Source organism: Polypterus senegalus, chromosome 4, assembly GCF_016835505.1.
Source record: "Polypterus senegalus isolate Bchr_013 chromosome 4, ASM1683550v1, whole genome shotgun sequence".
Taxonomy (NCBI): domain Eukaryota; kingdom Metazoa; phylum Chordata; class Cladistia; order Polypteriformes; family Polypteridae; genus Polypterus; species Polypterus senegalus.
This window is the reverse complement of record NC_053157.1, coordinates 37,502,078-37,528,507: the sequence shown is the minus strand read 5'-3', so window position 1 is coordinate 37,528,507 and position 26,430 is coordinate 37,502,078. Positions and strand designations below refer to the sequence as shown.

At 40.8% G+C, this 26,430-nt stretch overlaps 2 protein-coding genes across 5 annotated transcripts in view; one reads left to right on the top strand and one right to left on the bottom strand.

The window, feature by feature from the left end:
• The window catches only part of malt1 (MALT paracaspase 1), a 76,134-nt gene extending 66,267 nt beyond the window's left edge, over window positions 1-9,867 (bottom strand). For all 3 annotated transcript variants that reach the window (XM_039750478.1, XM_039750479.1, XM_039750480.1), the window contains exon 1: window positions 9,672-9,867. The gene's annotated coding sequence lies outside the window, so the exon portion shown is untranslated. The remainder of the gene's footprint in view (window positions 1-9,671) is intronic.
• A 4,631-nt stretch (window positions 9,868-14,498) lies between these two features.
• Window positions 14,499-26,430, top strand: part of alpk2 (alpha-kinase 2) — a 79,670-nt gene continuing 67,738 nt past the window's right edge. For both annotated transcript variants that reach the window (XM_039750476.1, XM_039750477.1), the window contains exon 1: window positions 14,499-14,556. The gene's annotated coding sequence lies outside the window, so the exon portion shown is untranslated. The remainder of the gene's footprint in view (window positions 14,557-26,430) is intronic.

Sequence of the window (26,430 nt, the reverse complement as noted above, 5' to 3'; positions counted from 1 at the left end):
ACAAATTTTCTTTAATTGCTGGTAATGCCAGTAAGGCACATTACCAGAGGCAGAAATTTTAACGTTCACATAGAAAATGTAATTTCTATACCACAGCCGTCGTGTAGCGCCTTTCAAAATGGATCTACTACCGAGAGATGGTCCATATACATTTTAGCTGCTGTTAGTACTACTTACCTGTTCTGTTATACTGTCTTTTAAAATGTAGTTTACCCGCAACCACTCCAGTAGTGCTCAATGTACCTGTACTTCTTAAAACGTTAATGTTTTACTGTTTAATAACTTATAGACTATATTTTATTATTTTTCCCTTGCACTCAGTGACCAAAGCTATACACACACATATAGACACATACATATATATACACATATATATACCTGTGTGTATGTTTGTATGTATGTGTATATATACACACACACACACATATATATATAATTTGTGTGTGTGTATATATGATGTAGATAGATATGTATATGTATATATATATATATATATATATATATATATATATATATATGTATATATATATATATGTGTGTGTGTGTGTATATATGTATATATGTATATATATATATATACTGTATATATATAGTATGTATATACTGTATATATATAGTATGTATATGTATATATATATGTAGACTCAAACCCATTATGACAGCAGCAATCCAAGCTGTGAGAAAACAGTAAAAAGGAGGCGTGTCAGATGTCGTTGTACATTTTCTAATGCAGCTAGACGAAAACAACTTCATGACGCTGCCGCCAAATACACAAAACAATTACTTTCACAATCATGTTACATTATTTTTCAAATGTTTCCTTTTCTTTTTCATAACTTCTTTAACACACGACATCGATGCGAAGCGCGGGTATTTTGCTATATATATATCACAGCAACACTCATAACAGTGACAAAACAATTACATTGACAATCATGTTACGTTATTTTCAAAATGTTTCCTTTTGTTTCTCTTTCCTTCTTTAACACACTACTTCTCCGCTGCCAAGTGCGGGTGTTTTGCTATATATATATATATATATATATATATATATATATAGATATATAGATATATATATAGATATGGGAACAACACTCATATCAATAACAAAACAATTACATTAACAATCATGTTACGTTATTTTTTAAATTTCTCCTTTTCTTTTTCATACCTTCTTTAACACACTACTTCTCCGCTGCGAAGCGCGGGTATTCTGCTAGTATTAATATATAAATCATTTTTGGAAGGAGTATTTCTTGAAAGTGTCCCAGAAGGACACCTTGCCTCTAACTATTGCAGCTAAATGGCACGGATTATTATTTAATGCATACACAGCTTTTCATACAATACAGTACAGCGTAGAGGTGTGTGGGTTAGGGTTGGGGTCAATTCAGGAATGAACTCAACAATCTCAGTTCAAACAAGGAAATGGAATTGGAATTCAACAACAACTACAGGTAACTGAACCAGAATTGAATCTGTTACTTACAGTCAGATCAGGAGAGGCCAAGGGGTTGGGTATGGGGGTCGCTTGTTAGAGCGTGATCGTGATTGAGAGAATAAAACTGAAAAAAGCTAACTTTTACAAGTACCATAAATTTATACCAAATGTCCCATATATTTGTCCCTTTCTGTTTTTTTTTCTCCGTGCTACGTCGACATTGTGCACCAGAAGGCATGAGCTTATTCAGTGCAGCAGGATCAAAGCACATGTACTCTGCAAAGCAAGCACGGGGGCCACTGTGAAAAGAATGTGAGTTGAGAATGAGTGTTCATGGCTCATATTGCAGAGGAACTTCGTATTTGCATCTTACTAGAAAAGGTGATGGAATAAGAAAAGGAGGATGCAACATTGACAAACTTCTGTTCCAAAACAGCCCCTTCCCCAGGAAAGTAAACTGAGTCAGGGTCAAGTGTCCTTTCCATGTAATAGAAAACACAGCATAGAGAAAAGTGTGCACATTGCAACAGGTACACATGTCGTAAATGTAGGAAAGATGGTTCTTGCAGCACGGAGAAAAAAAGAAAGACAAATATATGGGACATTGGGTATAAATTTATGGTACTTGTAAAAATTAGCTTTTTTCAGTTTTATTGTCTCAATGACGATCACGATCTAACACCACCTCCACCCCCCCACACCTCTCCTGATCTGACTCTAAGTAACAGTGCCAGCGTAAATTCACACCCAATTTGACGCTGTTCGTTTTCAAATAATGTTGCATTAGTGCGATGATGTTTTATGATTGGTACATTTTCAGGTCATAAAATGGATTTCTTCAAAATATCATATATACCTACGTCTGTGGTTTTTTTTTTTGACATCATAAACCATAAGGTGAATACTAATTCTGCGTGAGCAGGAACACTCAATAAAACTCAATAAAAAAAGATAAAGTGACGGTGAGATACAAAGAAGGCAGATTCACCAGCGTTTGTATGTCAGCTTTTATCCCTCCATATCTGAGAATGTCCAGTTCCATTGCCTCAAAACACTACTCACATCAACAGTTATTCCCAGTTTCAAATAAAAACTAACAGCGTCAAATCCCTAGGGCGGTAGTATGTATCGTGATCGTGAGTGAGTGAGAGAATAAAAGTGAAAAAAAGGTCACTTTTACAAGTACAATACTATAAATGTGCACAGTCTGTTGCAGACGCAAACCAAATGTATGTGTATACTGTATAATATTAACAATAAGAGCAGCGCAGTACTGAAAAGGGCAAATATAGGAGGCAGTGGGGATCGAACCAGTGGCCCCTTGATTATAAGTCAGCAAATCTTACCACTACACCACCGAAGCTGTTGTATTGTTCTTGAACCTTTTGTGAAAGTGTTTATTTGATCTTTGGACTTCAGGCCTTACACATTCTGTAGTTTTTTCACTCACTCCCAGATAATCAAACAAGGAACGAGCTGGGAGAACTTAGTGAACGTTCTGCGACGGTGGGGGATGGAATAGCCGGCTGCTTGCTGCTTGTCTTAATCGGCACATTTACAGGACAAATACGCTGACAGAGAGGTGCGAATGAATTTAAGGTGGGCCGGATTTACAAGTTTTCACGTAGGCTCTGGTAATTCTAATGTTAAGTATTAGATACAATTCCATTAAATCTGGTTCTGTCTTTCCAGGATATTATAGGTAGACAACTTCATTTGAAAGACTTGAGTATTCCAATACTTTCATTACTTTAAGGCTAATGCAATGAACCTAATCATCATATGTACTGGCATATTTAGAGAAACAAGTACTTTAAAGATTGACTTAAACTCAGGCACTGTTTTAATAGTCATTGCTTCTACTATGTTTTTTACATTACCTTAACCTTATTCAAGTGTGAGGTGTATCTGTATTGCCATCTTTTGCATATATTTAAACTAAGAATTAAATTTCCATTGTATTGATCACATTTCACAGCTCCCTTTGATTGATTAACCTTAACCTGTTCAAAAGAGACACACACTGTCTAGTAATATTTAAAATAAAGCATCAACATATTTCAATGGAAAAGTTTTATTTATGCATTATACGTGTAAGAATCTGTGTTCATATTAACAGAAAACATGGACAAACTTTCTATTTACATTACTGAAAACATTTTGATACAGGAGTATGAACATATTGACGTTTTTGAGAGTCAGTCAAGTGCCCAGCCTGCCCCATATACCTTAAGCAGATATGTTACATACTGTACATGCCCAACCACAGGTATAAAGCAGATGTTTCTCTTTACCTACTTAGGCTGACATCATATACTGTAGTTGGTACACATGCATTTCTGCTGCTCCTCAAACATCCCTCTGTGTCATGGTGGTGTATGGACAGCTCTCCAGACGAGTATAATCATCTTCACTGAAGGAGTTTTGTTCATATATGAGAGTGTCAATTCAAGCATGTGAAAAGTAATTGTGAATTGCTCAGTAAATTTTCAGTGGAAGTGAATAGTTGGTCTGATGACACTGATATTTTAGATATGCTCAGTTAATATGTCATCATGGTTAAAATAATGTACATGATAAATTGGACACTTACTGCCACTTGCAGTGTAAAAACAAAACCTGCTACCAAGACCAAGTTCACTAAGGTAAGTGGATTAGTGGTCACAATATTATCTGTGTTATCATAGACACAATAAACATGTTCCTGTGTATCTGTGGATCAGGATAACTGTCTCTCTGCACTCATGGATTTATGATGATCTACTATCAGGGTGACCGGAGTGTGTCCTGGCACATGCAAGAAAAAAAGCAGTGCAGCAGTTACACTGAATTTAGCCCTGCCCCACCAAATAATCACTAATCTCTCTTAAGGTAAATATTTATATGCTATTGATTAACTCTGTCATAATATTAGGAGATCATATAGTGATCGTAAGATCATTTTTACAGTGGTGCCTCGTACTTTGAATTCGTTTCAGGATGCCATTTGAACTCAGAATTGATCAAAGTACGAATCAATTTTCCCCAATTAGAATTAATGGAAAGTAAATAAATCCATTCCCTGAACTACCGAAACCCATTTCAATAAACCAAAACAGCAAATACACATGATTTAAGGTAACATTTCTCTCAAATTTAGTGTTTAAACTCTGGAACGTTCGAAGTTAGAATCGTTTGAAGTACGAGGTACCGCTGAATATATTTTTTGCCTGTTACTGCATTAAGTTTTAGAAAATAGTATTTGCCTGTAGCTGCCAGACTGGAAGGTGAGAATCACGGCATATTTCAACTCTTGTTACCAATGGACCTATAGATTATGTCCTAAAAATTTTACTCCTACCTAACAAACACACAGAAATTTCCAACGTTTCGCAATCTCTTAATAGCACCAGCGGGTACTTCACACTCTTCCATGCAATACACTTACACCGTTACTCATATATTATATAAATAAAACAAGCTGAGGGCTCAAATATCCCCTCTCCAAGGGACATTTAAGCCCCCAGTTTGTTTTATTTATATATGGGATGTTCATAGAGTGTAAATATATGCATGGGACAGCCTGGAGTCCATGGGGGTCTTATTCTGGTAATGCTATAACTACTTTTCTTAATGACATAGATAATACAGAAGAGTTAGTACTCATCATTCATTATGCACCCCGCTTTTTCTAATAACGTAATAAATCCAAACAAGGAGTACAAAATACCTAGACACAAGCTGGATAATATTTATAAAGAATGCCTCACTGCAGTTCAGACTTCACAGTAGAGCACAGTTGCTAGATAATACATAGTGTGAGAGATCTCATATCAGATCTGGAAAACACTCGCATTGATAACTCCAAGACACTCCGAAGAAATACAGCATGGAAGAAACGAGCATCATTCTATAATGTGCACTGTCCAAACCGGTAGTCAAGCAGCTTCTTAATCTGAGACACTGACCCTGTTTTTCTTTTTACTAACAGTTAAATGTATGTTGAACTGTACTTTTTTATTACGCTTTATAAATATTTCCATCATCCTTTTTCTGTATCAAGTTAAATATATCTGATTCAGTATTAAGCTACACTTCAGTCCAAATAAAATATAAAATATGGTTTTAAAGGGCATATTGGTGCTTTTCATGTCCATAACAGTCTATCTAATGCATGCAGAACTCATTTTGTAATATTACCTACCATACTAAGTCTGTTAAACCTGCTCACAAAGTGGTCTAAGTTAGTATACAACTTTGTCCATCCATCTCTGACTCCAAAAAGCATGCTGCAATTGCAACTGTCTTGGACTTCATCTGCTGCAAGTCTGCAGCTCTGAGGCACACTGCAAAAGAGCTAATCCTATTATTTATTACCATAAATACGGTAGGTACAACCAGATCAGCACAGGATCATCCTCAGCTCAGAGCACACTTCAACTGACCATATAGTCAGGTCCATAAGTATTTAGACCCAATTTTCCTGATTCTGGCTCTGTACACCACCACAATGGATTTGAAACGTCCTGCTCTGAACAGTTCTTCAGCCAAGGAGAGTGTGTGGTGACCTAATACAATTGTTCCAATGTTTTCTTTATAAAAGTGACTTCTATGGCTATGCACAAACCACAGCTCTGTTTTTTTTTCTCTTCTGTGTAACACAGACCTGATCTTTTAGAGTAATGTGAACAACAAAAGTCACATTAAGTCATAACTTCTCTGCTCAAATTTTTATCATTTAATGCTTGAATTGGAATAGCCTGGACATTTACACTTTTCAACTACTGATAGATAGATAGATAGATAGATAGATAGATAGATAGATAGATAGATAGATAGATAGATAGATAGATACTTTATTAATTCCCAAGGAGAAATTCTCATACTCCAGCAGCAGCATACCGATTTATAAAATAAAAAAATAAAAAATGTCACTTTCATAGAACCTTCATTATGTCCCTGCAAAAAAAGCAACATCTGTAATGTTACGACCTCAGTGTGCCAGTGTAAACAAAGAGAAGAGGCAGACTTACTACGTATTTGGGGCACCCATTGCCACCCAGCAGAGCCCAATTCCTATATGTTTTCTGACAGAAATGTTACAACTCAACCAGGTATCTTGCTAAGAGACGCTGACATAGGTAATCAAATGTTCCCCTCAATACTGTACTGTAAAATTGTCAAACCACTGTTTTACATCTAAATCTCCCGCACCTTGCTCCCACCGGTCCTTTTATGTGTCCATATGTTTCTACATACAGATCTAGAAGTGATAACTGCATTCTAAGGAGCAGTTATAATTTTTCATTTTCTTCCTTGGCATCATAAGCTAATGAATTAACAGGCATCCTGCAATGAAAGCAACATGAACGTATTGCTGTAACCACTATGTTATCGGTGTCCAAGACAGTCTATTTGTATCTGTCTGACAAATTGAGACACATTCATGATAAATAACAGAAATCCACCCAAAATCGTAACAGCTTTAACCTGCAATTTGAAAGCATCACAAGACACAGGTGGAAACCAAGAGGAATTACATTTAAGATAGAAACATGCAAAGACTTCTTAATACAAAGGATTTTGGAAATCTGATTCATGCAGTTGAAGCGAATCTCATGACACTTTCAAAGAGTAACTGAATGAGATATTAAGACAACATAGCAAGGGTGGGCATTTTTGTGATGGGTCGCTACATGATTACGTAGTAAAATTAAGTTATTTATCCGCATGCAAATTTTGTATTGCAAATAATATGCCACCTCTTACTCAGTGTACTATTCATTGTGATAGCATGCGATCCGAGACAAAGCCTATATACTATGTCAATAAGCTTACATTTGTATGTACAAACATAAAATAAAAATTCCCAAGGACACTACCACTACCTCGCAACCTTAGAGACAATCAAACTTCGATGATGGAGAAGCAAAAACATATAATAGATATACGAGACGGGGAAAAGGGGAAGGGAATGACACATGTAAGATTGTGATTTTAAGGGATTGCAGCATTAGTATGAAATGTAAATAACGGTTGTAGCACAAGAATCTCATGATTTTTGGAGTTGGTCAATAGGGTGGAGATGTATACAGTGCCATTGCAGTGTTATATGCTAAATGAGGCATCAGTGACCATTGAATCCAAATCTGTAACAGAGGTGCAAAGTAGATTTTGGATTATTATGCCTTGCCAAGGATGAATGCTTTCTCTATATTTTAAACTGGTTTGTTAAGTTTCAGTCTACTGATAGTGTGAAGGACATGTTTGTTGGACCATCAAGCACTGTAACAACATAAGAAAATATCAAAAGGGTGAGGCACGATGTGGAGCGGAGTCTTACGCATTTAGCACAGTGTCAGTCGACAGCATTATCTAATTCCCTGAATTCTTCATGAGGATTTATAAAATCACCCATATAGAATACAAATACCACATACAGTATATTTTTTAGGAATAATTTAGTTACATGCCTCCATTTTTTTTACTCAGTTTATTAAAGTGGTAAATGAATACAGGGATATACTGAACAATTTGCAAAGTCATTTAGAAGAATATATTGCTAAATGTGGACCTCGTTTGAAAAATGTTATTTTTAGTTAGTTTTACTTTTATTGTCCACAAGTGGAAGTTTGCTTTGATCCAGTCACCAACATACAAAACCATATTCCTACATACATACGCGTATAAGAAAATACAGTTTTTATATACATAAAACAGAACTCTGTAATAGTTACTTTTTTTAAAACTAAATTGAATTTGGCTTATTTAAAATCTTTATCACAGTTGGTATAAGCCTGTTTCTACTTCTATTTGTTTAACATTTTGGCAATAAGAATTGCTTCCAAGAATTCAAGCAGTGTGTCTAGTCCTTTATAATTGTTTCTGCTTTTCTTTTTGCTTATTGTTAAAACAATTCTTGAAGTCTTAGTTGCGACTATCCACAGACAGCAGACCAAGCCAGATTTGGACTTAACATCTGACCAGTCAAAGCTATTGATCATGGTGGAACTCGCCTTCCCCTGGGAACACCAGATAGAGGAGGTCAATGATCTCAAAAGGGAAAATACCTCGAGCTGGTAAAGGAAGTAGGAGGAATGGGTGGAAGGCCCAATGCGAGCCCACCAAGGTGGGCTGCAGGGCATTTGAAGGCCAGTCTCTAAATGAGGCTGTCACTATACTTGGCATTAGAACGTTGCAGGAAAGAAGAGCCACCAAGAACATCTCAGACACTGCAAAAAAGTGTTAAGGTGGTTGTGAATCAAGAGAGGCGATCCAATGGTGTAGCATGCTACTTGGACACAAGCTGGGGACTGATCAACCCTAGCTGGGTCACCCGGTTGAGGGTGTCTGATGATCTAACACCCAAAGCACCTTATGACCCTGGGTTCATCACTGATGATGTGTCCAAGTTGCACCACTTGGTGTACTGTATGAAGAAACTGGAGAAGTGAGACTGCAGTGCTAACTACTACCACTGAGCTGATATCTTGTAAATCAGTATTATCTTTATTTTAACTGTAATCTTATAGGCTCTGTAAGAGGTAAAAAGAAGCGCATTGTAACATATGTATTGATTGAGTGATAGCAGTCATTATCTGAGGAGTAGCAAGCACTAATCTGGCAAGATAAAGTTGTAGTGCCCCCTCCTAGACAAAGATCCAGAAACGTCAATTTATATGTCATATGGCCCAACTTTAATCCGCTGCCCTCATTCGGACAATAGATGCCACTAGCTCCACTCCACCACCGAAATCCAAAAATAACAACTAGTACTCCCCCAACACTCACTGCTTACTTCCTCCTGATCGTCTCCACAATAAGTCCGTTACCTGAAATGCACACAAGCAAAACACTGCTTTTTAAACCACGTGAAAACGTTACCGAAGTTTTAAGATCTGACATGATAAAAGAACACATTCTCATATAAAGTTTTCCCTTTTGTTATCATAAAAAATGATACTTCGGGGTCCGAGAAGATGCGGTGCCCATCAGCTCCAAAGCCTACATGGGGTGTCGTCCCCGGCTGAGCGGCGAAGTCCCCTTCTGTCCTCCCGCTCGGTGTGTCCTGACAGACCAGCGCGGTACACACAGACGGCTAAGATGGGATAGCGCGAATCGGGCTCTGTCCGCTTCTCACTCGCCGCACGAGTAACTCAAGCCTCAATATCTTCTACTAATGCCGCTTTCAAAGTTTCAATATGTCCCATATTTCACTGCTATAAGCCAAAACGTTTTTTTTTCTTCTTACCTTTCTGTTTTGCATTCTTTCAGTTGAGCGGTAAGTCTTCGTGAATCATCTCAGGACGTTTAAAGAAAAAGAAGCTAACTGTATATTTTTACATAGATAACTTAAAGATAGACGAGGTGATAATTGTTGGGGAAATCCAGACTTGTACTGTACAGGTAAAAGAAAGACGAGAAAGGAAAGACTTCCTGGTGGTTTCCACGGGTGTGCGTCATCACGTTATGACTGCGTGCTATCGGGAAATGTAGTGCTGAAATCTGACGGCTGACACTTGAACAAGCACCGCGCTCCGAATGAACCTGACCGCCGGTGTTCTGTACCCGTCCGGAGCCACAGGGAAATGTCCGCATCGGCCAGGAAAGCCAGATTTCCTTTATTCTGGAGAACTACAGAAACTAAATCTTTTAAGTATTGTTTGGTAAACGTTGTCTCAATAAACGACCCTGTTTTAAAGAAAGGTTTTGTCACTTGTACGAGTAGGCTAAATTATGTTGCCACAGCTGTAGCGCTGGCTAGTAGTAGCTGGCTAGTAGTAAAATACTTAAAAGTATTCTAATGAAAAATCCCTTCTGACTTTCAATGTCTATTTATGTATACCATCTGCAAAAGAATGCCACGTTATGTACTGCGTGAAGTAAAATTAACAAATGATGGGCACCTTTTGATAACCAAAACATGTACAAATATTTCACTTGATAAAGTTTTTCTAAAGAAAAAACTCAGTGAATGTATTCTTTAATGATATTAAACTTTAATGGACTTACTGTGTAAAAATCTGTCATAATATATAAACTCCATTCTAAACATGCAAAGGCAGTGTTCTGTGGTCGGATATTAAAATTTTCATTTTAAAATGGAACAACTCAAAATAGACTCAATAGTTTCATTTATAGGCAAAAAAAAAAACCTTAAAAAGTCTGAAATTGCATAAGTCCCCCTGCTTGTGCTACATGCCAGTGTGAAGAGGGGGGCTGAACGCACCCCGACAAGAGGCGATCACTCCTCCAAAACCCCCTCTTAAACGGCAATACAATAGGAAACAAATACAGGTTTTTTGTTTTTTTTTAACTCCTCTTTGCTCAATCAGCTGCTAGCTTGCTGCTGTTGCAGTGCCGCGTGATCTGCATCTCGTACAGCACTTTGAACAATTAAAAGCCTGTACGGCAGCTGAGAGCACAGGAATTGTGTCTGCCAAACGCATTCCAACAACTGAGGGGTTAGATGACTGTGGTCTTGTTTGAAAATGGTCGTAAGTTGGGTGTGACTTGACCGTCTCACGGGATGTGAAAGTGTCTCCCTGTCTCTCTTCAAAAGATCACGTCTCGTCGCAGGACAAAAAAACTCTTGTCTCATCCCAAGATTTTTTTTTATAATAGAGAGACAGTTCATTCAAAATATTTAATTCTAAACTTACAAAGTTAAGCCAACAGCTTTAGAGAACTCTGCAAGCTAAAATCAGCCCTAAATTTGTGTTTGTGCATAGCTGGATCTCTGGCTGTTTTTAATAAAGTTTAAAAAAATAATGGGATGGATACAGGCTGAGGAGAGAAAAGCATGCCACTGTCAGATGGCCTAACTATCCGAGACCACACAGATGCCTAAATAATTACACATTGCAACGTCTTTACGTCCTATAATCAATTACACTCCAAATTTAACTTTCCAGCAACACATTTCTTTCACTACCTTCAAATTATAAACTTTGTTAAACAAAACCTACCCAATTTCCCTCACCTCCTACCTACCTCTATACAGGAAGAAATATTGATCAGTCTTGAGGACTCAGACATCATTTCTATAATATACAGTATAAAAACATTTTAAAGTCCCTCCCTTTCAAAGATCCCAGAGAACAATGGGAAAAGGATCTCTCACTCAACATCTCAGAAAAGGAGTGGAAGGTAGCAATGCACAGAATTTACTCGAGCTCCATATGCGCAAAGCATACAATTTTATATCGAGTGCATCTCTCTCATTTAAAATTGTCCAAAATGTTTCCAGGGCAAGATCCAACCTGCAAACGCTGCAATCAAGTTCCAGACTTACTGGGCCATATGTTTTGGATGTGCACCAAATTAGCAGCATTTCAGGTGCTGTTTAATAAAATGAAATATTATTTAAAGAAAACAATTATTCAGTTAAACATAATCTTATGTTCTTTTATTCAGTTCATTGGAAGGAAGACAATTCATTCAAGGACTTTGATCTGGTGACAACAGTAGCTTCTAGTGGCTCCTGAACTCTCAAGGTTATTATGGCTTTACATTAGGCTTACCAAATTTTCATTGCTCCAAAATGGAACACAACTATAGTTATTCTGGTGACCATGGTAGATGTAGAGACACAGTTTAGATCAAAGAGATGAGTTTCAGTTTTGTGTGCCTTTTAAAACCGCACATTAAAATGAATAGTTGGGAGGTGTGGAGTTGGGCTTGGCCCCCATTAGAGTTTTGAGCACCTTGTAATAAAGCACATTAATTCGAATAGCTGGGAGGTCAGTATCTGGTCTCCCTTGGAGTTTTGACTGATTAAAGAATGAGAAAAATAATATACATTGTTTAATTCCGGGATGCAATCCAATAAGAGGAGGCATTAAATGAAAACTGTCAAGAAAAAAAAGGGACGTCTACTCAGCCTACTTAACATGCCCTTCTGAGGGGCTCTAAGGTGCTACTTCAAGTAAAATGTCAACGAGACTGGACTGGAGGCAGGTTGACAGATGGATAACCTGCCAAAGGAAGATTAGCAAGTTGAGAGAGAGGTGAGGTGGCCAGAGACAAGCAGCATGTCTCTTCTCACTCCATCCATCCATTTTTATTTCTAACCCTAATCTAATCTATCCAATGCAGGATCATGTTAGGAGTGGTGCATATCTCAGCAGTACTTGGTACAAAGATGGTATACAGCCGACATGGTACCAGTTCTTTGCAGGGGTGTTCATGTGATGCACCATCATTACCCAAACCAACACACACAGTTTCATGTTTCAGGAGGAAAACCAGTGTACCCAAAGAAGAACCTACCAGACACAGCAAGCACCACAAAATCCACTCTCACACAACCACTACCACTTATATAACTATCCATCCATCCATTTTCCAAATTTGTTTTCCAGTTTAAGGTCATAGGCCGCACTGAATACAATTCTGGATCTAACCTTAGACAGGACCAGTGGTGGTTTTGGCATGAAAACTCTGGGGGGCATCCCGGAATTATCCATTATGTGTGCACACTTCTCTAACATAAACATTAACTTACATGACAAATAATATCTGTCCTTCTTTTTCAAATGAGTAGCAAGTCATGCAAGTTCATTCACCTTTTGCTTCCCAGAAAAACAATCAAACAGGAGGATGTCGGTGCCTGGTCTGTCTCACTTGGTACCAAGTCATTGTGATATGCTCCGACATCATCATCTGACAAAATACAATCGTATAGAGTAGATTTAAACTCCAAGTAAAGTGAAAGCTTTGCAACCAGTGGCTGTTCAGGAAAATCTAATGAGCTATGAGCTACCTCAAAATCAAACAGCTTTGAAGTTAAAACATCAGTGAATCTGGACTGGAGGCACGTCAAGATAGACGTAACCAGTAAAAGGAGTATTGGCAAGTTGAGAGGAGATGTGAAGTGGCAAGAGGGAGGCAGCATGTCTCTTCACACTCCATCCATCCATTTATTTCCTAACCCTGCAGGATCATGTTGGGAGTAGTGCCTCTCCCAGCTGCACTTGGTGCAAAGATGATATACAGCCAACTTGGTACCAGTGTATTGCAGAATAATTCATGTAAAGTCCAAGCAAACACACAGTGTGCTTAAACAAGAACCTACCCTACATGGAGGGAACAAGCAAGCTTCACAAACTCCACTCTCACAAACATGCTACTGTGTATATAACTAAGCATCCATCCATCCTTCCAACCTAAAGGTGGGAAATAGCTGTGGGCTCCCCTTTCCTTTCACAGATTTATCTCAGCTTCTAGATTAACCAAACCTTCTAAATTACTACAGTATAAGGAGAAGTATGCAAATGGGGGGTTTGTGTGGTGAGTCCATTCGAAGCTGTTCCTTACTTTGTATTTGTTTGGGTCAATACAAACTCCAGTTCTCTGTATCCTAGAGATGGATACATTTAGACATCATTCCCTCATTGCTTTGCATATAAAATTACATTTCTTATACTGCCCTGTATATCGTGGATGCACAGTGGTGAGCAGCACTGTCTCACAGCTCATTGTTCCCATATCTGCATCAGTTATTAAACTGGGTACTCTAAGTCCCTGGATATCTTAAAGATGCTCATTTTGTCCAATTTGGCACCTTGATGGTATAGGAGACATGGGTTTATATACACATGCCCTGCCATAGGCTGGCAAGCCACCTGTGACTGACTGCTAACTTTAAACCCATTTCTGTCTTGATTGGTACCAGATCCACATGACTTTGGACTTTAAAGACAAGTGTAAGAATAAAATGGATATACACTATATCTACTGTATACATTGGCTTCTTCTCCTGTTTGAAACAGACTGGGTAAAACATTAGAAGAGACAGACTGCTAAGGTCCATGTTAGATTATTTCCTACAGCAACATTTTGAATATTAGAGACAAATGAAATGTGTTCAGAGCCTCCTACAACAGATAGCATAAGTGACTATTAAACTTCAACTACTTCACAAAGCAACATGTGCATACAAAACACTTTTTGTTTAGTTCAAGTAAATATAGACCAGTGGTGCTAAGTGCTCTGGAATTGCACATGTTAAGGATATCACCTAACAGGTTACTTAGTGGAAAAGTTAAAAATAGAGCCATTCCAACAGTCTGGCACAGAAGTATCTAAGTGGGTGATCACTCAATGCTGGATCTGTCATTTTGGATGAAAAGCAGGTATGTGAAGAATAATCAATAGATTAGCAAGAGGGCAATCAATGGCTCCTGTGGCTGTTTAAATTTAAGCTTGATTTCTTTAATGTTAGTATGTGGCTGCTTGACTCACTATTCTAAAGGCTCAGTGTGTTTGTCTTTATACACGTACCAGACTGGGTAGCTAACCTTTCTTTGTACACCTGCTTCAGAATTACCCTTTTATTTGGTGTTATCTGTTTCTTTGTTACTAAAATGAAATTAGTAAAATGTCTTCAGTTATTTCAATCCTTATTTTAGAGTTCAGCTGTGTGTGGTGTTTAAATAATATGCAGATTTTGGTCATTTTGTGTGCTTCTATATGGGGATCACTCAATCTTCTAACAATATAGATTGTAGTCTTAATAATAGTAACAACAAAAGTAGTTAAATATTACACATACTAAGAATGATTACTATCTAAATACTTCCTAAAATGTTAGTGTTCAATTCCCTTTCACTTTAATAAATGAAACATCAAGATATAAAAATAAATATGGAATAGAAAAGTTTTGAGAAATGTTTAACAGTTAAAGAAAGACCCTTGCCTTATACTAATTGTAGCATTGCACTTACTTCTCCAGATTGCATCACAAGCCGGTTCTTCTTTCCTTCTGGGAACTCCTCCTCTACACATCTGCTGCCTTCACAAACAGGTTTAGCTTGCTAATGACTCTACACCAGGACATTTTCTACTTAGGAATTTAGGATTTACTCACAGCACAATCTAAACCAATGCAGCGTAATGTAATGTAAATAATCAACTTCATGTTTAATTTCAATATTTAACTCTGCAACCATTGATTCATGTATCTGTTTTTTTTTCCTCCATTTGAACAGTTTATGCTTGTGGAGAGCTGATGTCTAGCCAGGGAGAAACTGGACGGAGCTTTGGCTAGGGCAGCACTCACGCACACTCTCTCTCACCCCGAACTCATTAAGAGTTCTTAGTAAACCCAACACACACATGTTTAGGTATTAGGGTGAAAACCAGAGTACCCAGTGTAGAACCTACCAGACATGATGAGAATAAGCAAGCTCCACAAACTGCACTCTCACAAACGTGCTACTACTTATATAACGACGAGCTGTGTTACCCGGCTTCCCCTGTAAAGTTATAGTGCTTTTGGGTAATCAGATGTATTAGAAGTGCTATGTAACTAAATACTTTTCTGTATGCAATATTTGTATTTTCTTTATCAGGGACTAATATTGTTGTGCTACTTGAGTTGCTCTTTCATTTCACTACACGTTGTACCTGTATAATCGTTTTATTTGTGATGAATAAAACCCTTGAATCTTAAATGGTGTTGGTATGAAGTTTAGGCAGAACTTCATGTTAAAGTGAACTTTGGTACTGTTACAAAGATAATTTAAAGTTGATTCATTCAGAGCTTAACACTTCTTAAAATCTTGACTCTCCGTTAGCATCAAAGCTAAAATTTAGTACTGAATCAGTATACAGTGCATTTGAATAAATGTCTACCACCAAAAAAAAGACAAAAAAGCAAAACTTACTCAAAAGCACCATCACCATGTTCTCTTTTTATCACATAACAGAAAAAATCATGGCTTGGCTCCATCAGTTAATTTGACATGTTTTTTTTTTCTTTTACTTTTTGTTTCTTTCTTTTTTTTACTTAAAAAACAGCTTAATGCTGAGCATTGATTGACATTGAAAATTTAATGACAATATGAAGGTGGATAGTAGTGTTGGCTTTTTCGAAAGCAGTTCCAGCCCACCAAAGTGATCAGTAGTGCTGCCCGTTTTTCACGTCTCTAACTGCGCTTGATTGATGACAGGGAAATCCCCTGCTTTTCAAATGCTGTCTGTGGGTCATCAAGGAACTTTAAAAGGTAAAACTTGGCTTCAAGGCCATGAAGGATGAGTGATACTGCTCTAAGATAAATACTGTAGCCCAACTAGACAATGAAATCGTCATCCCAAAGAGGTTGAGGAAGAGAAGAAAAAACACAGCTGTTGTTACCTTTGTTGATATGCTGCTTTTTTGCTTATTAAACTTTGCGAGTTGGCTGATGGGAATTGTAGTCCCCACTTCAGCATTTACACAAGGTTGCACATAACATGAAGGAGAGAAGTAAAATATATTAAATATATTAAATATCTTTCTTATTGGATCAATTGTGTAAAATTTACTATACTCAAAGTGTCAGCACCTGTCAAGCACTTGCTAAACATGTCTTCTTTGAGCTTCGCCACACTTTCCTCCTTTCACGTTGCTTCTGCAAACAGCTTTCATTTGCATGACTGGCACACACAATTTCTCATTACGATTGCTGTCACTGCTGTGGTGAAATAGGGTACACACAGTGCATTAGAATGACCCAGTCGCTAGAGCATTATTAATGACAAAAAGCAGTCAATCAGTCAGTCATTATCCAACCCACTATATCCTAATACAGGGTCACGGGGGTCTGCTGGAGCCAATCCCAGCCAACACAGGGTGCAAGGCAGGAACAAATCCAACACAGGGCACACACACACACACACCAAGCACACACTAGGGACAATTTAGGATCGCCAATGCACCTAACCTGCATGTCTTTGGTCTGTGGGAGGAAACCCATGCAGACACGGGGAGAACATGCAAACACCACGCAGGGAGGACCCAGGAAGCAAACTCGGGTCTCCTTACGGCGAGGCAGCAGCACTACCACTGCACCACCGTGTTGCCCATGACATAAAGCAACAAATAAAAACACATAGGCTAATTTTCTTTTTTCCACAAAGTCACCAAATTTCAATAAAATCTGTCAAGGCATTTTTGAAATTTTGGGAGTATTTAGTCTTGCTATCATGGTGTTTTTCTACCCCAAAATTTTGCTGTATGGAAATGTTTTATTTTAGTGGATACCTACTGCCCTAGATGTACCATCCTGCAAATTTTAACTTTTTAGCTAAATGGAAGTAGTGTTTTTGTTAATGAGCGAGTGAACTTTATTTTGTTCCCCAGCACAATACAAAGCAGCAATAAACAGCACAGCACTTCTCTCTCTCTCTCTCTGTTTTCCACCTCCACTCCTCCTCTGGCAAGCTTCAAATGTCTACTATTTGACTCTTGTTCTTTGAATAAAGTGAGACAGTTCCCTTTCATGCTGCACCTGGGAGCACGTCTGGCAGCCCATCAGCATGATCTTGAACTACTCTCAGGTGTGGTGGAAGCCCAAAGTAGGGGTCTGCAGCCCCCCAGATGGCCCCCACAGAACCCAACAGGGGTGTACCACTGCAACCCAGGGGGGCTGCCATATAGCGCTTCCCGGGAGGCACACTATATATATATATATATACTCCTCCTTGAACCGTCACCTTATCGTGGTAGAGGGGTTTGCGTGTCCCAATGATCCTAGGAGCTATGTTGTCCGGGGCTTTATGCCCCTGGTAGGGCCACCCAAGGCAACCTGGTCCTAGGTGAGGGATGAGACAAAGAGCGGTTCAATAAACCTCTGATGAAAATAAAAACCTTGGACGACGCTTTCCCTTGCCCGACGCTGGTCACTGGGGCCCCCTCTGGAGCCAGGCCTGGAGGTAGTGCTCGATGGCGAGCGCCTGGTGGCCGGGCCTGCACCCATGGGGCTGGCGGGCACAGCCCAAGAGGTAACGTGGGTCCTCCTCCCCATGGGCTCACCACCTATGGGAGGGGCCAAGGAGGTTGGATGCAGTGTGAGTTGGGTGGTGGCGAGGCGGGACCTTGGCGGTCTGATCCTCGGCTACAGAAACTGGCTCTTGGGACGGGAATGTCACCTCTCTGAAGGGAAGGAGCCTGAGCTAGTGCGCGAGGTCAGAGGTTCCGGCTAGATATAGTCGGACTCACCTCGACGCACAGCTTGGACTCTGGAACCAATCTCCTTGAGAGGGGCTGGACTCTCTACCACTCTGGAGTTGCCCCCGGTGAGAGGCGCCAAGCAGGTGTGGGCATACTTATTGCCCCGACTGGAGCCTGTGCATTGGGGATAACCCCGGTGGATGAGAGGGTGGCCTCCCTCTGCCTTCGGGTGTGGGGAAGGGTCCTGACTGTTGTTTGTGCGTATGCACCGAACAGCAGTTTGGAGTATCCACCCTTTTTGGAGTCTCTGGAGGGTTGCTAGAGGGCATACCTTCTGGGATTCCCTCGTTTTGCTGGGAGACTTCAATGCTCACGTGGGCAATGACAGTGAGACCTGGAAGGGCGTGATTGGGAGGAATGGCCCCGATCTGAACCCGGCGGTGTTTTGTTATTGGACTTCTGTGCTCGTCATGGATTGTCCATAACGGACACCATGTTCAAGCATAAGGGTGTTCATATGTGCACTTGGCACCAGGACACCCTAGGCCTCAGGTCGATGATCGACTTTGTGGTCGTGTCGTCGGACTTGCGGCCATATGTCTTGGACACTCGGGTGAAGAGAGGGGCGGAGCTGTCAACTGATCACCACCTGGTGGTGAGTTGGCTTCGATGGTGGGGGAAGATGCCGGTCAGACCTGGTAGGCCCAAACGTGTTGTGAGGGTCTGCTGGGAACGGCTGGCAGAGTCCCCTGTCAGAAGTAGCTTCAACTCCCACCTCCGCAGAACTTCAACCACGCCCCGAGGGAGGTGGGGACATTGAGTCCAATGGGCCATGTTCCGTGCCTCTATTGTTGAGGCGGCTGACCGGAGCTGTGGCCGCAAGGTGGTCGGTGCCTGTCGTGGCGGCAATCCCGAACCCGTTGGTGGACACCGGCGTGAGGGATGCCGTCAAGCTGAAGAAGGAGTCCTATAGGACTTTTTGTCCTGTGGGTCTCTGGAGGCAGCTGATAGGTACCGCAGGCCAAGCGGAACGCTGCTTCGTTGTTGCTGAGGCAAAACTCGGGCATGGGAGGAGTTTGGAGGCCATGGAGAACGACTTTGGACGGCTTCGAGGAGATTCTGGTCCACCGTCCGGCGTCTCAGGAGGGAAGCAGTGCAGTGTCAACACCGTATATGGTGGGGATGGTGCCTGCTGACCTCACTTCGACGTTGGGGGTCGGTGGGAGGAGTACTTGAAGACCTCCTCAATCCCACTAACATGCCTTCCATGAGGAAGCAGAGCCTGGGGACTCTGAGGTGGGCTCTCCCATCTCTGGGACTGAAGTCACCGAGGTGGTCAAAAAACTCCTTGGTGGCAGGGCCCTGGGGTGGGATGAGATACGCCCGAGTTCCTTAAGGCTCTGGATGTTGTAGGACTGTCTTGGTTGACACGTCTCTGCAACATCGCATGGACATCGGGACAGTGCCTCTGGATTGGCAGACGGGGTGGTGGTCCCCTCTTTAAAAGGGGACCGGAGGGTGTGTTCCAACTATAGAGGGATCACACTCCTCAGCCTCCCTGGAAAAGTCTATTCGGGGTTCTGGAGAGGAGGGTCCGTCGGATAGTCAACCTCGGATTCAGGAGGAACAGTGTGGTTTTCGTCCTGGTCGCGGAACAGTGGACCAGCTCTTCACCCTTAGCAGAGTCCTGGAGGGTGCATGGGAGTTTGCCCGACCGGTCTACATGTGTTTTGTGGACTTGGAAAAGGCATTCGACCGTGTCCCTCGGGAATCCTGTGGGGGTGCTCGGGAGTATGGGGTACTGGACCCCCTGATAAGAGCTGTTCGGTCTCTGTACAACCGGTGTCAGAGCTTGGTCCGCATTGCCGACAGTAAGTCGAGCCCGTTTCCAGTGAGAGTTGGACTCCGCCAGGGCTGCCCTTTGTCACCGATTCTGTTCATAACTTTTATGGACAGAATTTCTAAGCGCAGCCAGGGTGTTGAAGGGGTCGGTTTGGTGGACTCAGGATTGGGTCACTGCTTTTGCAGATGATGTTGTCCTGTTTGCTTCATCAGGCCGTGATCTTCAGCTCTCTGGATCGGTTCGCAGCTGAGTGTGAAGCGGCTGGGATGAGAATCAGCACCTCCAAATCCGAGCATGGTCCTCAGCCGAAAAGGGTGGAGTGCCCTCTCAGGGTTGGGGAGAGATCCTGCCCCAAGTGGAGGAGTTCAAGTATCTCGGGTCTTGTTCACGAGTGAGGGAAGAATGGAGCGTGAGATCGACAGGCGGATCGTGCGGCATCCGCAGTGATGCGGCTCTGCATCGGTCTGTCGTGGTGAAAAGGAGCTGAGCCGTAAGGCAAAGCTCTCAATTTACCAGTCGATCTACGCTCCTACCCTCACCTATGGTCATGAGCTATGGGTAGTGACCAAAGAACGAGATCGCAATACAAGCGGCTGAAATGAGTTTCCTCCGCAGGGTGTCTGGGCTTTCCCTTAAAGATAGGGTGAGAAGCTCAGTCATCCGGGAGGGGCTCAGAGTAGAGCCGCTGCTCCTCCGCATCGAGAGGAGTCAGATGAGGTGGCTCGGCATCTGATCAGGATGCCTCCTGGACGCCTCCCTGGTGAGGTGTTCGGCACGTCCAACCGGGAGGAGGCCCCGGGAAGACCCAGGACACGCTGGAGGGACTATGTCTCCGGCTGGCCTGGGAACGCCTTTGGGATTCTCCCGGAAGAGCTGGAAGAAGTGGCCGGGAGAGGGAAGTCTGGGCCTCTTTGCTTAAGCTGCTACCCCGTGACCCGACCTCGGATAAGCGGAAGAGGATGGATGGATGGAGATATATATATATATATATATATATATATATATATATATATATATATACTTTATGATGGTAAAGAAGTGTGTGCCAGATGGGATGGGAGGGTCAGGTTGGAGTCGATTTTTTGCATCAGAAGGTATGACACGTATCCTGTCCAGCTCAGCCATGGAAGTAGCACACAAGCCTACAAACAGGCTGCACACATTCCCTTTAATGCTAAAAGCATTAAATCAGCAGCAGAGATATGGAATGCTGTTTATAACATGCCATATAATGCCTGTCCAGCGATATACATCGGACAAATATCAAAAACACTTGCTATACGTATGCAGATACATCGCAACACAGTCAGAAGATAGGGCCTACAGTCTCTGATTTACACACATGCAAGTTCGACTGGACACACATTTAAATGAGTGAAATTCAAGGCTAACACTAAAAGTGCCAGAGAACTGGCTGAAATGTGGCTATCTAATGAAAACGCCATTAACAGACATTTGGACATGAGCCCAGTATATGCAGGCTTGAAAAGAAGAACATGCAAATAATAAATACGTTTTTATGACTAACACCCTCCGAACCCAACCTCATCAATCACCCCCACCACATCCACCTGTCCTCCCCTCTTTATTTGCTGTATATTGCCCTGGGTTCCTGTAAGTCTAATCATTTTTCTCTGATGATGATTCCTGTTAGGAAAATTGCTCCCTTTGTGGATTTCCAACTACAGTATATATATCCTTTATACAGTATATATAGGTAGATCTATCCATCCATCCATTTTCTAAACTGATGTTCCAGTTTAAGGTCATAGGCTGAAACTAACCTTAGACAGGACCAGTGAAGTGGTGGTTTTGGCATGAGAATTTAGGGAGGCCATACCACAGTTATCTATTATGTGTACAGACTTCATTAAATAAATTACATGATTAATTACAAGAAAATAATTTTGCTAATTATGGAAGTTCATGTAACTTTTTTGTCATAAAAAACTTATTCAGACAGGATCAACCTAGCACCTGGTTTGTGTTGATTAGCACCAAATCATTGCGATAGCCTCCGACATCATCATCTTCTGACAAAATACAGCTATATACAGTAAATTTAAAAGCAACATAAAATGAGAGCTTTGCAACCACTCACTACTGAGGAAAAAAAATATAATAGTTATGAAATGTCTAGATCGATCTTAGAATTTAATGTCTTTGAGATGAAAAGGAGACTGATCTCCTTTTTTTCCCTAATTACTGTGGCTGCCTTTCAGGTAACAAATTACACTGGTCTTTTCTTTCTTCTTCACTTGTTTGTGCTGCATAGCTTTCACTGGGAAAACCTCTAGCTAGCATGCAGTCAAAAAGAAAAAAAAAAACAGCAGCATGGAGTTCTCTTGGTAATATTCGTGTTGAATTTCGCACACCATTGCTAAACTGGAAACTTCACGTTGCACATGCTTGCACACACCCAAGAGAACACTGCAGAGCCAATTGATCCAGCCATCCTGCTAGAAACAGTCTTCCAACACCTAGAATGCAATGAGAAGTCAAGCAAAATGACAACTTTATTGGCTAACTAAGAAGATAGCAATATGCAAGGACCCTTCTTCAAGATGAATTCGCATATTGGCATATATTGGCAATAGGCGTTGCATCCATAATGGCTAACATGGTACAACACCCTACTACTACAGCACCTAGAATTAAAACAATTGCACAGGAAGTAGATTTTGGGATGATGGCTCATGGATAGGAAGAAGATAGACCATCATTATGAGAAAAAGATTGGTGGAAATTGTGGAGGAGTATCTTTGAAGTGGTTGAGTGGGTGGGCCATCCCACCAGTGAGACAGAACACCTGCTGTAAAGGCAGAGCCAGAGCAACAGTGGGGCTTTTCTTTAGTAATCAGAGTTCTGCTTTGTGTGCCTCTTTTCTGTGTTGTTGTTCAAAATACACATATTGTTTGCCATGCCGTGGCCCTGTTATTACAGACATAGTGAGACATTAGGAGGGCACCCTCTTTTAACGGCTAATAAAACAAATAAAGTGTCTGATAAAAAATCAAAACTTAACAGTCTGAATATAATAATCAGCTGACACATTTAGATATAAGTGGTTTTAGTCCCTTTTTATTTCAGGTTTATGTGGAACATTTTTTGAAAATAGGCTGTAATATTTAAGCCTGTTGTACTGGCCCTTCATTTGTATCCAAATCCTGACACAACTGAGACTTTGCACTGCCTTTACAGCACTTGGTACAATATTGAAGTCAAAGTGCACTGGATATTCTATCTTCCTTTGCATATTGATAAAACAATAAATCTCTCTATATATAAAAATCCAATGTCTGTCTGTCTGTACTACTTAATGGATTTAGATTGGATTTTTTTACAATTTTTTACAATTTACTTGAACATTCTGGTTGATTTTGCGACTTTCTCATCGTGCTATGTATCATAGTTCGCTTGTGATACCCATTTATTTGCGCAAATCCGAGACACACACAGCGGGCTGAGGTGAGGGGAGGGTGTTTCACTCCTTTCTCATGCGCCAGTCTCAAGGCATTCCTTACCCCCATTTAGCTAGCGAACAAGAGAACTACTTAACGGATTTAGATCGTTTTTTTCCAATAATTTACTTGAACATTCCGGTTAATTTTGTGATTTCTCTCATCGCGCTAAGAATCATAGTTTGCTTGCAGGAGCGATATATTTGTTCAACAGATGCTGCAGGCCTGGAGAGGGGTGGGTGTGACATCAGGAGTCGGGAGCCGGGCAGAGCCGTCCTCACTGTCCTGTTTCACTGCTATGCAGGCGGAGCCGTGGGTGACAGCTAGTATTATATAAAGTATGTTTATGAAGAACTTTGAACTGGACTTTTTTTGCTCTCCTAACACTCCCAACAAAATATTTGTTCCGTAAACTCGAAGCTTCTCCTCTGTTACCCCCCTAAACAATCTCTCACTCCACTCTTATAAAGCACTCCCCTTTCTCTCCTTCTCTTAAAGGGATGCCTTTTCTATTTAAAAAATCTGTTACAGGTGTTAAGAGGAAGCAGATAATACTGAAGAAAACCATTTAGTCTGTTAAGCATGTTGGATTATCTAAAAGGCACGTTTTCCACAATGTACCCTTAATAATAGATGATTGGGGTGAAAGGAGAACATTTAAGGGCGGTAGTCCCAAAACTGCCTGAGAGATCAGGTCTCTAACAGCAGCTTCAACTTGCTATCCACCCTCCCAAAAAAAGGGCCATCTCTGCTCCCATTCTGACAGAAGAAGAATCAGGACCGTGGGCTGAGGGATCTTTCCAAATCCAAATTACCTTAACTCTGGAGTTAAAGAGTGCGACCAGGAACAGCATCTTTCCTTGGAAAGAGCAAATCATTAATGATAATTTTGTTTCTGTGTGGCAACGATTACAAAATTCTAATCAAAAACCATATCACTGAGATAAGCTGTCATTAGAAAAAAATAAACTGAAATTGTTAAAAGCGCTTATTATGTTAGGAAATGACAGCCCATGAGGTTTTTGAAAAATACAAAGCAATTCATAAGAGAAAACAAGGGGGCCACTCATTTAATTTTGAAGATCCAGTAGACCAAATTGTATTTTTTAGCTGGAACAGTCTAAGTCAATCATTTTAAATTCCCCGTTTCTCAAAATCATTCACTGTAATATACGTGATCAGAAGAATCCAAACATTGAAAAATATATTTACTGAGGAAAAACCTGCTTCCTCACAGTTTGGACTCCAATTCTGGTCACTATGGATGTGGTAAGAGAAGACATGCAGGTGGTGGGTGTGACAGGCAAAGATGCAGAGGACAGGAAGATATGAAAAGAGATGATCCTCTGTGACGACCCCTAACAGGAGCAGGCGAAAGAAGAAGAAGATTTGTTGGGATTTTGCTTATTCTATTTCAGTCCCTGTGGGTTTTTCCATGTAGTGTCTTTCTGAATGGAATTTTTTTTCAATTGTTGTAATAATCTTAGCAGCATTTACCTATCAAAACAAAATATACTGTGGCAATAGAGGGCGCTATAACAGAGCTAACCCGACACAAACAGATGCTAAGGACACAAGTATCCAAAAGCACACGTTGGTTTATACTTTCCTCTCTTTTGCACACCACAAAGCACACACAATGTTTAGTCTTTTCTCTTCCTCTCTTTATTTATTTATTTATTTATTTTCTAATCCACTTCTCTCCAGCAATGTTTCATTGTCCTCGTCCTCTTCCTCCTCCTCCTTGTCGTCATCATCCTCCTCCTCCTCCTCATTGTCGTCGTTGTAATTCTCCTCCTCCTGACTCTGGCTCCTGGAATACTGCTTGCTGACCCCTAATATAGGTCACCCAGACGTGCTCCAGGTGCTCATTGACCTACTTCCAGGTGTGGCGGAAGAGCTGCTCTCCAGGGCTCAGCACCGCCTATCTCAGCTGCAGCACTCCCTGGCCGTGCCCACGGAGCCCAACAGGGCAGCACCAACTCCCATTCCCATGAAGCCCTGCAGGAGTCTGAGGCACTAATGCCATCTAGCATTCCGGGTGGGATAACATTCTGGCCACGCTTGCTCCCCCAGTCCATTCCAGCATGGAGGCATCCCAGCCGGGCAAGGGCCCTGGCCATCCTCCACAAAACTAAAGTAATTTTTTTAATTGACAAAACAGCCTTTGGTCTGCCCAAAACAGAAGAACCCTAAATCTGGAGTTACACAGGGTGACCAGAAACAGTGTCTTCCTTTGAAAAGAGCAAATCATTAATGATAATTTTGTTGCTGGGTGGCAAAGGTTACAAAATTCTAATCAAAAACCATTTCGCTGAGATAAGTTGTCATAAAAAGGAAAAAAAACAGAAATTGGCAAAAGCATTTGAATGAATTAATCCATCTGAAATCCTTATCAAAACCTCATTTTTAAATTCATTTTGTTGTGAGGCTTTTATTATTTTTAATAGAGACAGTATTTATTGTCTTCCATTGGTCTTAATATGATGTCTGATGCATCCTCAACTGATGTATGTGCAATGGCACAATGGAACTGGAAAACACTACTGGAGAATAAGTGTTGAGCATAGATAGACATCATCAACTCAGTGTCCTTAATGAATAAAAAAAAAATACTTAAATAAACAAAATGTGAGAAATTATCTGAAAGGAACTCAAACAAATTAAACTTATAGGGGATCCTGACAAAAGGAGAGCAGCGGTGAAAGCGTACTAGCAGGAAGAAGAGAGGCCATGGTGTTTGATAGCGAGAGAGATGAATGGTTGGGTG